A 13,169-nucleotide genomic window follows, 5' to 3' on the forward strand; every position below is an offset into this window, starting at 1 on the left:
TGGAAAACGAACTTGGGGGAAGAACTAACAGTCTCTACCACATGCCACACTCCACATTCTAACGTTATATTAATAATCAGATGAGTTATGCCCAGGATCTGTCACAGGAATTCCTTTAATCTTACTCAGACCTTCAACCAAACTAACGTTATTTATAGTTTTCAAACTACTCATATGTACTTATGCAAAGAAAATATAAACTGGAATCAAGGAGAGTATAAAAGAAAAAAATCTCTAAGCATCATGTTACCTAGAATTTACAACTAAACATTCTTACTGTATATTTTAGAAGTCAAGAAAAGTAATTACATCAATTTCACTCTAAAGAAATCTCTTTTATGAATTGATTTATTTTATTTATTAAGGACTTGGCTCTGATCTTTTTTTCTAATGACTTGCTACAGTTTCTTAAAATAATGTGAAATGTTACATTAAAGGGACAGAACCCTATCACAAAACTTAGCTTTGTTTGGGAATTCTAAAACATGGCCAGGTTATTGTCATGCCAGAACATTTCCAGGTGCTTCACAAAAGATGTACAATTACTTACGAACTGCAATGCAATCTGTCGTCCCAAGATAAGGATTGAAAACAGAAGGAAGCAAGTGAGTCATTACAACTACTGGCTTCTATTTTTGATAAGATTATAAAGGAATTGCCTACTTTCAGTCTTAGCTGCTTCCTATGTGAATATGCACAAAGAATGTAGGTGTGGTAAATGAAACAGAAGAAGCTATTTTAATACATTTTCATAACATCTTGCACATGCTTTTAAACTGAGTTCACTGAATGGAATCTGAGGTTCAAAAAATTGTATTACATTAAATATTAAAGAACATTCTCTAATACCATATACAAAAATAAACTCAAAACGGATTAAAAAATTAAAAGAAAAATAAATGAATACAAATTTAAAAAACAGATAGCACTTACTTTTTTTGCTAAAATAAGGTCCTGTCTTGGTTGCCTCGAAATTCCTAGCTCCTTGTGTCCTACGTTGTATGATTTACATTATCTCTATTAAATCTTCCAATATTCAAATGTTTTTCTTTTCCTTTTTGATCAGAACTATCAGGTATACAAACACTAACACGTCTAGGTCTCTTAAGCTTTAAGTAGGTGTTGGAGGAAAGTTAGATAAAGATGATTTTTTTTTTTCTTCAAAGCTATATGCTTTTCTGACTTCCTATAGCCTCAAGCAGGGTCACTCTCTGACCTCCACCCTTCTGATGGGTTCACAGCTTCATCACTGACCAGTCTGACCCTCCTGACTTTTGCACACTTTAGACTTAACTCGTTGTATCTTTGATAAGTATACACAAAACCTGAAGAGAAGCCCTGAAACGATGACTAATCATCAGAAGGGTAAACACAAATCTGGAATTTCCAGTGAGGATGTCCTATGATGAATTTATTTTCATTTCAAACTAGGAATCTCTGGCAGCACCCAGCAAATATATCTGACAATGAAGGCTAATAGAAATGCTATACTACTGAATCTCCACCTTCAGTCTTCAATACTTTCTCTTTAGTGGTAATAACACTATCAATAGCTAGCATTTAACCAAGCATTTACTATATATGGACATTGTTGTAGGCACAGTGTTCATTCTCTAATTCAATTCTTATAATAATCTATAAGGTAGGGATCATTTTCTTTCCAGTCTAACTGTTAGGTAACTGGAAAACAACGAGGTCAAGAATTTTCCCAAGGTCACACAGCTAGGATGTGGCAGACGGCATACCTACCCAGGCAAGGCTGTCTTTTGCTAGAATCCACACTCTTGCTCTCCTAACCCATTTTCCTCCTTTGTTCATGACGTAAGTAATAGTTACAAAAAGATATTTCTCTTAAAACAAAAACTGGGAGTTGCCGTGGCGCATCGGAAACGAATCCAACTAGGAACCATGAGGTTGCAGGTTTGATCCCTGGCCTCACTCAGTGGGTAAAGGATCCAGTGTTGCCGTGAGCTGTGGTGTAGGTCACAGACAAGGATCGGATATGGTGTGGCTGTGGGCTGTGGCCAGCAGCTACAGCTCCAATTGGACCCCTAGCCTAGGAACCTCCATATGCCTCAGGTGCAGCCCTAAAAAGACAAATAATAATAAGATACCACTCCCCTGATCTTCATCTAAAAAATGCGGGGCCTGGAGCATAGAAATAAAACAAAAACAAAAACTGAAGACATCTTAGAACCATTTATAAGTTCTGTGGTCCATCTGGATAACATCTGGGTTGCTGTTTCCTTCTCTGATAACTACTGTCTACTCTCCTTCCATCCATATCGCTATAGTGGGAGCATCAATTTGAGACTGTCTTCTAGACCACAATTGATCCATGGGTGAAGACCTGACTTAAGATGAGCCACCGAGACCTTTTCCAGGATATATAGTGTTGGGTGAGGTTCCAGTTTTATCCTTGAAGAGTGAACATATAAATGAGGAAGTTGGTAGCAGTGGCCATTTTCTACCACATGGACCAAGGAAGAGAAAAATGTGGTATGTGTGAAGGAAGAATAAAGCAAACCTTCACAGGAAAGCAGAGATGACATCCCAGGTTTATTGTAGTGGGTAGATTACACAACTGACTCCAACCCTTCGCTCCCCCTTCCTGTATGCCACTCCCCTCCCAATGACTTTACAGCTCTCCCATCAAGAGGCAGAGCCTATTATCTCATCTCTTGAATCTGGGCTGGCCTTGCAACTTGGGGAAAGTGATAGAGTGCCAGTTTCAAGCCTAGATTACACGAAGCCTTGTATATTTACACTTTTTCTCTTTGATCTATCCATTCCCCGAGAACATGCTTGGCTAGCTTGCTGGAAGGATAAGGAGCATTGCTAAGGTACCCTATCCAAGGTCATTCTAAGAAGCCAGTCCCTAAATGATGAACGAGGTGACCAAAGAAACATAAAGAAACCCACTGAGATCAGGCAAGCCCAGCCCAAATGAACAGAATGACGCAAACATAAACTTGTGAAAATAATTATTTTTATAAGCCACTAAGTCTTTGTTTGTTATGCAGCATTAGCTGAGACAGTTACCTGTACTGCTTCTATCCATGGTTCTGGAAGTCTAGACATATCCCAGAGCTAAAGTTCACACTTTCAGTCTTATAATAAATTTTCCAGTTTGTCCTGCTTCCTCAGATGAATTTCTGCCATTTACAACCCAAAGAACTTTAACTAGGGTTTTATGGGACCTGAGCATAGCAGAGACAACATCTTACTCTTACAGAGACTTGCACAAGAGGTAACCAGAAGATCTTATGACAGGTTGGCTCAAGGATACTGGCTAGGGGAAAGACAAGGTCTGTTCATCAGTGTCTAGTCAAGAAAACAATAAACAAGTTACATATTCCAGTTGGAAGAATTTCTTTGTCTTTTTTGTTCTTTCTCTTTTTTTTTGCTTTTTAGGGACGTACTTGTGGCATATGGAAATTTCCAGGCTAAGCGTCAAATTGGAGCTGCAGCTGCCAGTCACAGCCACAGCCACAGCAACCTGGGATCCGAGCCACATCTGTGACCTACACCACAGCTCACTAGCAATGCCAGATCCTTAACCTACTGAGTGAGGGCCAGGGATCGAACCCACATCCTCATGGATACTAGTCAGGTTTGTTACCACTGAGCCATGATGGGAACTCCCAGTTGGAGGAAATGTAACCCAAGGAATTGGTTATACAAGTAATAGAAGAGAGAAAATAAGGAAGGGGGGAGGTGGAGGGTGGAAAATGAGAAGGATGATACCTAAACGATGGCAGTGCTCCTGGACTGGGTTCACGAGCCTGTACCTGCCACTGTGCTGATAGAGACACCACTGCCATCATTTCTGGATTTGCTGCTGAGGTGCTGCCCCACCAGGGGGTGGCACTTTGGCAACACTGTCCCTTCAGTAATGACTATCATTGCCACCTGAGACACTGTTAGAAACTGGAAGCCATAGATAAATCCCTTCTCCTCACTTCCTGACTTCCAGTATCCTGTCAGTGCCTCCCATCAGCAAATGCAGTAAGAAGCCTGCTGGCAGGGGGACCCTGGGAAATGCAAGGTGCAGACTTCCATTCTCTCCAGAATGTTAAAAGAGCAAAGAATAGCAGCAGGAGCTGAGCTGAAAACAGACTGGTACAGGAGAAGTAACGATACATTTTAAGAGGAGTATCTTGGAGGGTTGTTAAAGGATCCTAGCAGCCAAACTAAGGGTAAAAGAAGCGGAGGTACTGCCACTCAAGACTTGGCGGAACTGGACAAGGAGGATGTTCACTGGGCTTGCTGTCACTGCGGAACAGCCGCTTTACGCCCAGATGTGTGGACGCCACAGGTCCCTGGACTCTGGTAGAATCCTGCAGAAGGGGAAACAAATCTGATAAAAGATTGACATTATCTGGAATCTAAAACATGGCACAAATGAACCTTTCCACAGAAAAGAAACTCATGGACTTGGAAAACAGACTTGTGGTTGCCAAGGTGGGGGGGAGGGAGTGGGATGGACTGGGAATTTGGGGTTAATAGATGCAAACTATGGCCTTTGGATGGATAAGCAATGAGATCCTGCTGTGTAGCACTGGAAACTATATCTACTCACTTATGATGGAGCGTGATAACGTGAGAAAAAGCATGTATATATGTATGTGTGACTGGGTCATCTTGCTGTACAGTAGAAAATTGACAGAACACTGTAAACCAGTTATGAAGGAAAAAATAAAAAATCATTAAAAAAAAAGGCTTGACATTGAATTCTCTCTCAACACAATACAAATCATTAAGATTAAATTTTATCTGGAGAAAGAAAAGAGTGTAACATTTCTTACAACCAGAGCATTCAAGTGAGTCACAGACACTTCTAGAATGGTGGAGTTCTAAGAGACTGCAGCAGTCTCTACAACGACAGGATAGATACAGAAACTGGGGGAATGAATGACAGTTGACACAGAGCCAGGTGCCCTGACTCCTGCACTAGTCTTGCCTCTGACCATGCTGCCGCCATGGTTATGTAACAGTACACTAGAAATAGATGTACCACAAGCTCCACTGTGAATGCCTCATGTGTTTGCGGCCAGGTTTCTACTTTTGCTGGTGGTGATACTGGAAGTATTTGTTCCAAGTTATATAATATGAATATATTCTCATTGCAATGACTTAAAAGTACACATATGCCTAAAGCATGAACATAAAGTCAAAAAAAAAAAAAAAAAAAAAGAAAGAAAGAAAAGAAAGTCCCCCTTTGCCACCCACGACCACAGTTAAGACCCTCCTCAGAAGCACTGGTGTCGGAGCTAAGACTGCTAATCAAGGAACAAGGACCTTGAACTCAAAGCTTTACTGAAACCAAGCCAACTGAAACCTAGATGGAGAAGATGAAAACCTTACAAAACTGTCTCCGGAGGGAGCTGGTTTTTATGCTTTGTTTGTTTTGCAGTGTCGAATCTACTTTTAGGGCAGATTGTTTCTTTGAGCTGATAATCCTGAACAGGCCACTGAATTACATAAGTATCAAGCTGATCCCTCATCTGAATAGAAGATGTTTGAGATAGTGAACCTCCCCCCCACGCCCCCGCAACTTGAATGTTTTAGTCCGTAGAGGTTCACACAGGAGGCTGCCTACGAGCACGAGCTAAGTCTTCTTAGTGTCAGTGCATATGGAGCTTACTACGCGACAGGTGTTAGTCTGTGCGAGAGAACTGTTCTGTTTTATGTATTTGGCTTGAGAGCTCCTGTCACTTGTTCTAAGGGGTGAGGATGAGTACGTGTTTCTGCTTGTGGTCTTGCTGGCAGGAAATACGGAGCTGAGCTCTGAAAAGGTCAAAGAGCTGTTTTCTCTAGAGTCATGGCACGTCCCATGCTACTCAAGGGCTACTCCGCGGTGCCTTCCAAGCACTGTGACACGCAAGGTCTTTCACGCGGCCAAGGGCACTATTAGCAATGGTGATGGTGATGTGCCTTCAGGGCTATTACAGTCAGAGGGCATGGACTCAGGGGAAACAGGGCAGGAGGGAAAGAAGCTGTGGATACCTCCTGGAGGTCAAAGAGGTCGACTGCACAACAATTAGAGATAATCTGAGTATTAGATATTCCTGCAAGCCCAATTTTCCATTGCAGACTGTCAAAGCTTGCAATAAACCAGTTAAAATGTATAAAAATACAGCCCCCAAAACGTATTTTCTGAAACAATATACATAAAAGTTGCATAGGCTAGGAGTTCTCTTGTAGTGCAATGGGTCCAGTGTCACTGCAGCGGCTTGGGTTGCTGCTGTGGCGTAGGTTCAATCCCTGGTTGGGGAACTTCCGCTGCCTCAGGTGCAGGCAAAAACAAATAAATAACTACATAGGCTATCTCTGTAGGCTATCTTTGAGTGCCTACAAATCCTTTTTGTACTTTTGTTCTTGAGTATTTTCTATTTTTTCAGCAATGTGCGTGTACTAGTGGTATAACGTTTTCTAAATAATTAAAATTATTCTAAAGGAGGGAAACAAAAGACTACATACTACATTTAAGATCAATACTGGCTTTGTTTTATGCTTATGTGACAGCTTTTGAAGAGAATGTGAAAATATCTTTTTGAAATTATTATTAGTTAAGACATAATTTCCCTTCATTAAGACCAGACTATCTGGAAGAGCAGCATTTGGGCATGTGCTGATAATTTGGTAAATACATAGTCTTTTACCGTCACTGGGGACATGGTTTGTTTATCTGGTTTCCGGGGGGAAATGATAGGGCTATGACTTGGAGGACTTATCATGGGAAACAGGTCTCCAGGACACTGAAGTTACTTGTTTGGTCCTGTTCGCCACACAATTAACACCCCTCCAGGAGTGTTCCCTGGAGTTCTGCAGAACAGTCGCAGGAAGAATAAATGGGATATCTGTTCTTCCAGTTTGCGATGGCAGAAGAACATGTATCCAGAGTCTAAAAGGTGGTCCTTCTTATTTACCTATAGGATGGCCAAATATCCAAGCTTAGATATTACCAGACCATTGTCTTGAAAACTATCGCTTAAAAATAAGGGGCTTTACACTTTAAATCAGTGAACTGAATGATATGTGAAATATATCTCAATAAAGCTATTTTAAAAGAGGAGGCTAGAATACAGGTGACATATTGCAGCAATAAAGAAAATACAGTGCCCTGAATTCAAGAACTATTTGTTGAATAAATTAATAGATGAATGATAGCCCAATTAGAAACATTTAATCCATCTATTTTTTTAAATAACTATGGGAGTTCCTGTCGTGATGCAGCAGAAACGAAACCGACTAGGAACCATGAGGTTGTGGGTTCGATCCCTGGCCTCCCTCAGTGGGTTAAGAATCCCGTGTTGCTGTGAGCTATCATGCAGGACGGCAGCTGTAGCTCCGATTAGACCCCTAGCCTGGGAACCTCCATATGCCATGGGTGCGGCCGTAAAAAGCAAAATAAATTAAAAATAAAATAAAATAAAATAAATATAATATGCCTAATTCCAGAACTTAGATCACTGGTAAAAATATAAGAAACTTCAAGCTCTAAACATTAGAAATATTTAAAGTAGGTCTCCACATACTAACAATAAAATTACCATTGATTTGGCGTTACTGGGAGTATCAAGAAAAAAAATACAAGGGAAGCAGAGTTCTAGGGATGCGAATATAAATCAAATTATTAGGGCAATTTTTAAGATCTGAGCATGGTGGATGTGGCAGCCGGCCTACAAGATGATCCCCAGTGATTCCCAATTCCCGGAATTCGTTGAGCCCTTCCCCCATTACGTTAGGGTTAGGTCGTTCTACTGGCCAGTCACACTGGGCAAGTGCGGAAGCTTGTCACTTCCAAGGCTAAGTCATAAAAGACAGCGTACCTTCTATATTCCCCATCCCTACCAACACTTTCTTAGATAATTTGCTCTGGGGGAAATGAACTGCTGTGTCATGAGCAGCCCTGCAGAGAGGACCTGGCAGTGAGGAAATGAGGCCTCCTGCTAACAGCCAAACTCGGGAGCTTAGCAGAAGCTCTCCCAGTTCAGTCAAGCCTTCAGATGCCTGCAGCACCAGCTGACAGCTTAACTGCAACTTCAGGAGAGACCCAAGCCAGAACCACCCAGCTAAGCTCCTCCTGCACTGCTGAGTGTCAGAAACTGTGTGGGATAATAAATGCTTGTTGTTTTAAGCTTCTAAATTCGGAGATAATTTGTTACTCAGCAATACGTAAAGTAGAGAATAAGAGAAGTAACAAAAATGTAGAGATCCCAGGCTTATATAACATTATAGGCTATTCTAGAAAACATAGCACTGGTGAAATTCTCTAAGACCTAGTTTGCCTGAGGGCTTCTATCCTAGTATTTCCTTCTTCTCCAAAATATTTCAACATGCTTGACTGGAAGATTTTATTTTCCTGTGGAAACATTTTTCTAACTGCATAGTGAAAGTTCATAGAAAATTTAGATTTACTTTAACTTGGTCATCGTTTTTCTTTATAAATATTAATGTTCTATTCTTAAACACTAGATGTATTTGCCTTATAATAACCATAAAATTCATTATGTAAAAACATGATTCTATATTTAAGTCTAGAAGAGTTAAATTTTAAGGTTTTATCTTTTCCAGTGTAGAACTTTATTTTACTTTTTTTGGGATTCTTTTTATATTAGCTACAGTAGAGTTAATTTACAATGTTGTGTTAGTTTCAGGCGTGGAACAAAGTGATTTGATTATACATGTATAATTCATATACATATATATTCTTTTTTAGATTCTTTTCTATTTCTATAAATTACTACAAGATACTATAGTTCCCTGTGCTATACAGCAGGTCCTTATTGCTTATCTATTTTATACACAGTAATGTGTATCTGTTAAGCACAAACCAGAATTTTCTTATTCTTATTATGGTTCTGACAACAGATACTTCTCAGTTTGAGTAAAACTAGAGTGTAGAAGATGGTATCTTTTTTGTAGATATATAGCTCAAAAACATGTGAAGGTGCTGCTGCCCACTATAAGACAAAATTATCTGTCTTAGAAAAAGCTATTCTTATTAAAAAAAGAATACTTTCCTTTGCAGGTTTAATGATGCCAATTTATTACAATGAATATCTCCAAATAACAATGAGTGTGATGCATGATAAGAATGTGGTGGTATTTATAGAGTTTCCGCTCCACCATTTATATGGCTATTGAGTGACTTCTGATAACCATGTTCATCAAATAACAACACCCTCTGGCCCACGGTGATTGTGCCAAGGTGAGCATCTGTGAATCCTCAAAATCTGGAAGGGTGAATGGGGTGGGGAGATGAGAAAGGATTGAGACGGATTTAGTTTTTCTCAGGTTGGCTGAGTCCATGACATAGAAACTTAGTTGCTGCCCGTGGCCATGTTTTTAGCGTGAAGCAGGGGGAAGACTGCTGGCTGAGAGGGAGGTAATGACTCAAAAGTATAGAGCTGATACACAGGCATCCACAGAAGTCAAGAGAACATTTCTAGCTCTTACCTCGTCCTGGGGTTCCTCAAGATAACCCTGGTGTTGTTCTAATAGAGTCGTCTTTTGTATTAAACGCAAGTGGTCTTCTGTTACTTGAAAAAATAAGAGTTCTACTAGTCAAACTATTCCAAGTGAAAGATTTCCTTTAATATGCACAGAAAAAGTTGAATTATACAACTCCACAGAAAAGAATAAAAATACAGCAAATAAAATTTCTATGTTCAAGAACCACTTGAAAAAATAAAATAGATTTGAAGGATCTTAAAAGTTCAGCATTAAAGGAACTTGTTTTGTTCAAAAAACAAAAAGAAAAAAGCGCTAATGTAGAAATAATGCAGTGATATATTCTAAGGATGAATTAATGAAATCTGGAAAGATTTAACTATGCAGCTGTTGATCACAGTACTGAGAAGACTAAACATTTAACAGGAACAGATTAGTACCTCTGTAATATACCCATAATAAATCATGTTGTAGGATAATATTAGGATAAGATTATGTTTTGATACATGCTAATGAAAAAAGTTTCAGAAGATTATTTAATCACATTTTTGTTTTTAAGTATTCATACTGAGGCATACAAGAAATTATGGCATTGTACAAACTAAAATGCTAGTAGTGGCTCCCTGTGAATGGTAAAGTTGCAAAATTTTTATTTTTATTTCCTCTTTTTTTGGGGGGGGGGTTAGGGCCGCACCTGCGGCATATGGAGGTTCCCAGGCTAGGGGTCAAATCGGAGCTATAGCTGCCAGCCTACACCACAGCAATGCGGGATACGAGCCATGTCTGTGACCTACACCACAGCTCATGGCAATGTCAGATCCTTAACCTACTGAGCAAAGGCAGGGATTGAACCTATGTCCTCATGGATGCTACTCAGATCTGTTAACTGCTAAGCCACGATGGGAACTCCTCTCCCCTCCTTTTTAAAAAAATCTCATCAATAAAGAACTTGCATTCCTGTGCATTAAGCATAAAGTTTCGCACCAAAAGTAAAATTAAAATAATATGTGGAATGTTTGTCAGTCTATAAATTAAGCAAAACTAAAAGCTGTAAAAGTTCAAAAAAAAGAGGGCGCTCAGCAGCAGGTTAATCAACTGAAATCAGATGATAGGATGGTCACAAGAAGGTGAAACAAGAGAAAAAAAAACCAAGAACCTCATGCAGGTGCATTCTAGTTTGATTGTCACAGTTATATTGTATAGATAAACAAGAGGTTTATAACAAATAATTGGATAAACAATATGTAGTTTGTAAGCCTCACTCATTTTCTGTGGGCAACTAGCCACTGTTTCATTTACACAGAAACAATTTAATCCAAAGTATAAATCACACAGATAAAAAACATACCTTGGAGGGATGAAGTATGCTAAAATGTAAGCACACAATGATAAACTGTAATTTATATTGAAAGCAGATAGTTGGAAAGGACCAAAATGAAAAAAACTCAAAGCAAAAGTAGAAAATGATCAGATAGCATATTGAAAACATTTCTGCAGAAATAAATGAACTAAACCATGATTCATTTAAAACATCAAAAACCAAACTCTCTTTCTAAAAACCTGCATGGCATCGCACCCTTTCTAACCTGTTTTATACCGAGGAACCTCCATTACAAGATGGGATTGGCAGTATTTCAGAAATGCTATTCGACAGTACAAAATCCTTTTTTTGGAAACTAGGATTAGCTTAACACAAATACGGGTATGTAAAAGTAGGCACTGAGTTATGCAATATTTATTCAAGTGGAATTCTTCCAATATTTTCTGGGCAAGAGGTACTTTTCAATAATGCCATTCTGTGGACCAACATCTTAGAGAAAATGCTTATGAGTATTCATCTTTTTTTCCCCCCCAAATGAGTGTTCTTAAGAATAAAAAGGCAGAAAAATAATGTGAGAGCAAGAAAAATCTCAGATGTTCTAAGTAACGAATGACTAGTTCCAATAAAGTTTATTTCAAAATAAAATAAGTTCAGGATTTTTTATATGGAACTTCTCTCCTTTACCTTTTTTCCATTTATTAAATAGATTCTGAAAAGCATTACTTGGATCTACAGGCTTCTAACCTGTCTCTTTCAGTTCACTCATTGCAAGGTTGTTGCGTGTCTCCAGTGAACTATCTCCACCTACATCGTCTGTGCAGTAAACAAACCATCTACATCACTGTCTCCATCTCTTGTCTTCACTCTACGTTACCTATTTCCGCCTTGTGCCTCTTCAGTCTGGTCGTTGCTCTGCTGACAGAAATGAATTGTGGGGAGTTCCCGTCGTGGCGCAATGGTTAACGAATCCGACTAGGAACCATGAGGTCGAGGGTTTGATCCCTGCCCTTGCTCAGTGGGTTAAGGATCCAGCGTTGCCGTGAACTGTGGTGTAGGTTGCAGACGCGGCTTGGATCCCGAGTTGCTGTGGCTCTGGCGTAGGCTGGCAGCTATAGCTCCTATTGGACCCCTAGCCTGGGAACCTTCATATGAGGCGGGAGCAGCCTTAGAAATGGCAAAAAAGACCAAAAAAAAAAAAAAAAAAAAAAAAAAAAAGAAAGAAAAAGAAAAGAAATGAATTGTGGAGTCTCTCCCCATTACACAAACCTAAAACTCCTATTTTTTGAGTTTCAATTTTCTAGTAATTTTTTCTTTTTCCTCTTGACCCCTGAAACCAGATCGTCATCTGAAATTTAGTCGATAGCCATGGGTCATCTCTTCACAAAGCCTTCTTTTAAAGAACTCATTCATTCTCAAGATTTCAACTCTCAACTTGATTCCTAAATTTTAGTCTCAACTGGCAGCTGGCTATTACCCATAAGATAGGAATGGCCTCATCTGGAATAGAACCCTGCTTTCTAAGCTGACTATTCTCATTCTTTGTTATTTTATCAATGACCAATAACAATTCTTTCATAGAGTCTCTGAAGTCCATCTCTTCTTTTTTTTTTTATAATTTTTTTTTATTTTCCCACTGTACAGCAAGGGGGTCAGGTTATCCTTACATGTATACATTACAATTACAGTTTTTCCCCCACCCTTTCTTCTGTTGCAACATGAGTATCTAGACATAGTTCTCAATGCTATTCAGCAGGATCTCCTTGTAAATCTATTCTAAGTTGTGTCTGATAAGCCCATACTCCCGATCCCTCCCACTCCCTCCCCCTCCCATCAGACAGCCACAAGTCTTTTCTCCAAGTCCATGATTTTCTTTTCTGAGGAGATGTTCATTTGTGCTGGATATTAGATTCCAGTTATAAGTGATATCATATGGTATTTGTCTTTGTCTTTCTGGCTCATTTCACTCAGTATGACAGTCTCTAGTTCCATCCATGTTGCTGCAAATGGCATTATGTCATCCTTTTTTATGGCTGAGTAGTATTCCATTGTGTATATATACCACCTCTTCCGAATCCAATCATCTGTCGATGGACATTTGGATTGTTTCCATGTCCTGGCTATTGTGAATAGTGCTGCAATGAACATGCGGGTGCATGTGTCTCTTTTAAGTAGAGTTTTGTCCAGATAGATGCCCAAGAGTGGGATTGCAGGGTCATATGGAAGTTCTATGTATAGATTTCTAAGGTATCTCCAAACTGTTCTCCATAGTGGCTGTACCAGTTTACATTCCCACCAACAGTGCAGGAGGGTTCCCTTTTCTCCACAGCCCCTCCAGCACTTGTTATTTGTGGTTTATTAATGATGGCCTTTCTGACTGGTGTGAGGTGAT

The 13,169-nt window shown here is 39.5% G+C and overlaps 1 protein-coding gene across 9 annotated transcripts in view; it reads right to left on the minus strand.

The window, feature by feature from the left end:
- Nucleotides 1-13,169, minus strand: part of LOC100516424 — a 77,414-nt gene that overhangs the window by 25,251 nt on the left and 38,994 nt on the right. The window contains exon 6 of one of the 9 annotated variants that reach the window (XM_021084712.1): nt 7,328-9,548. The exons of the other annotated variants lie outside the window; for them this stretch is intronic. The gene's annotated coding sequence lies outside the window, so the exon portion shown is untranslated. Of the gene's footprint in view, nt 1-7,327; nt 9,549-13,169 lie in introns of those variants that run through there. 9 annotated transcript variants of the gene reach the window in all.

Source organism: Sus scrofa, chromosome 2 (genome assembly GCF_000003025.6).
Source record: "Sus scrofa isolate TJ Tabasco breed Duroc chromosome 2, Sscrofa11.1, whole genome shotgun sequence".
In the NCBI taxonomy this organism is placed as follows: Eukaryota; Metazoa; Chordata; class Mammalia; order Artiodactyla; family Suidae; genus Sus; species Sus scrofa.